Genomic DNA, 2,726 nt, shown 5'->3' on the forward strand with positions numbered 1-2,726 from the left:
TTTAAAGAAAACCTGTGTTTATTTTAAAGAAAATGTTCATGTAGTTTTTAAATGCCTTGTTTTTAATTCTGACATCTTATCTTCAGCTTCCTTCATGATAACCTCAAAAAAATTGTATTATTTCTATGCAGAATCTATTCCACTATTATTTAATTCCCTCCACTTTCCTTTAGTGATCCAAAATCTTCCATTATCAATCATGCTATCTTTCAAGAAATATTGAAAGAATCCTCTTTTGCTTTATTCACTTTCAGTGCAACACATCATGTCATCAACTGTGCCTTTTCAGTCAATGCATTTAGTTGCTTTCAGTTTTATTTCATTATTTACTCTTTTCAGTGCTTGAACTATTTTCTCAGATTGAAGCAAATTAGGCATTAATGCAATATATGTCTAGTAAGACATATATAAAAAATTCTATGAATATTTGTGATACATTTGTGATCATTGTTGACATATATGCACCCCCCACTGGTCCAGTTTTGATCCCTCATCATTGGAACCTGTCAATCATTCTAAATTGTATATGGGTTATATAATACGAGGATATTTCCCAGAGGCTAAAGCAACTGGAAGCCTTGGGTAAATCGAAAAACAAACTAATAAAGAAAGAAAGAAATTAGACAAAAGCATGACAGAATGTGCCATCCTATAATTCTTACTATTTGAATTTTCAGTTGTACATAAAGGAAAAAATTCTATCATTAAGACTCTGAAGGCAAAGTGATTTTTAAATTCATTCACTTTGACAACATAAATAAGGCAAATTAAATATCTGAATGATGCCAGGGAGAAAAAACGATCTAAGACCATGCATTCAGTAATATTGATAGGGCTTTAAAAAAAAAGTTTTAATAAAGGGTGTATATGCATATATAAATATTTTGAGGCATAATTTTAATATATAATATAACAAATGAGATTTTCTATAATTCTAGCCTTGTTTGCATTGTTTACTATTCTGCTCATGTGCCACTTAGCTATATTTAGAATTTCTTTTACTTTTCATACAAACTTATAAAAATGTTTATTAGAGAACATGTTTTAAAATTCAAAAAAAGAAATTAGCAAACAACCACAACCACATATAATTTTCATTTTTCACAAATTAATCCTTATAAAGAGAAGCAAATACCTGTTTCTATTATCATGAAAATTCTACAAGGTGTTAAATATTTAGTTCTAAATCATGTGCATAACACCATGGTCATAGTTTTCCAATATTTTATCAGTTCACCATGAGTTTCAAATTCATGCTTATTCTGCAGGAACTAAGATATAAAGCTATAAAATTTTGTAGTAACTACACAAACATCATCCAAATTATAAGCTATAGAAGAATTTGTATGTGTTTGTTACTGTATTTTTATCTGACTTGTTTCTACTTTGTGAGAATGTGATGATATCTAAAGTCTGATATATTTCATATTTTGTGAATCACAATTCACAAATTCACAATCACAATTCATTGAAAAATGACCTAGTTCAGGTATGTGATGTGTTAATCACATGTCCAGTGTAACAAACATTTTACCACAGATGCTGGCTTCCCTAGTGCTACATTCTCATTCTTCACATATTTTTGTGTACATGTGTGTTTGCTACTGTTTGAGAGCATTTGTGTCTTGCCCTTGCAAGGCATAGCAGAGAAAAGCATCCTTAACTTAAAATCAGCACAAGAACATAATCTCAGAAGATGATTCATCAAAAAGTGGGGAGATTCTCACATTTCTGGTACTTTGCATGAATTTTACATAAGGATTACATCTTAATGGCTAAAATAAAACAAAAGAAGCAGATAAGGAAAGCAAGATGAGAGTGGCGGTCTTACCCAGAGATGAAGGCACATCTGTAGCAAAGGGAAGGTAAAATGTATGAAAAAGTCCCAACTATAAATATGTACTGCAATTAATAATGCTTCATAAGTATAATCAACATAAAATAAATTTTGCCTGTAACTCTGTGTGTGCCTGACTTTCCAAACTTTTTCTGCCATCTTTCTGTGCTGCCATAATGGTGCAGCTGACACTGCTGGCTGATGCTCTCCCAAGCAACAACAATGTCGAAAAGACAAGCCAATACCGGGTTCTTATTAGGCTTTTCTCTAAAGTCATTGGTTTCTAACTATGATCATCAAGCATGGTTATATTGGTGATTTTGAAATCACTGATGATCACAGAGCTGGGGAAATTGCTGTGAATATCACTGGCAGGTTAAACAAGTGTGGAGTGATCAGTCCCAGATTTGATGTGCAACTCAAAGTTCTAGAAAAATAGCAAAATAAACTGCTCTTGTTCTGTTAGTTTGGTTTCATTGTACTAACAACTTCAGTGGCTGTTAGTACCATGAAGAAACAAGGCAAAAACACACAGGAGGGAAAATGTTGGGATTATTTTTCTAGGGATGTAATAGATATATTCAAATAAAATGCCTCAATGGCATAAATAAATAAATTTAGTATATCAGAAGGGGATTGTGGCTTAGAGGAATACATTTTACTGGTTTAATATTAATGTATATTTATTTGAGGGGCTACATTAATTAAAGTCAAGAGCAATGAGTTCATGAAAAATTCTTATATCTCTAACAAAGTAAACAAGAAATGATGGAATAAAGAAAAAATAAAGAAATTTGCAAAATATACATTTCATGATTCTTAAGGAATCATGTGTCAAAATTTGTGAGCCATAACTAAAGCAGCACTTGTAAAAAAAAAAAAGTGTACC

The 2,726-nt window shown here is 31.4% G+C and overlaps 1 pseudogene across 1 annotated transcript; it reads left to right on the forward strand.

The window, feature by feature from the left end:
- Positions 1–2,013: 2,013 nt before the first annotated feature.
- On the forward strand, positions 2,014–2,401 carry LOC311171862 (small ribosomal subunit protein uS8-like; annotated as a pseudogene). Its single transcript has one exon. The product of its transcript is annotated as a small ribosomal subunit protein uS8-like (transcript).
- Positions 2,402–2,726: the final 325 nt, after the last annotated feature.

The sequence above is a fragment of the Talpa europaea genome (assembly GCF_964194135.1).
Source record: "Talpa europaea genome assembly, chromosome: 6".
NCBI lineage: Eukaryota > Metazoa > Chordata > Mammalia > Eulipotyphla > Talpidae > Talpa > Talpa europaea.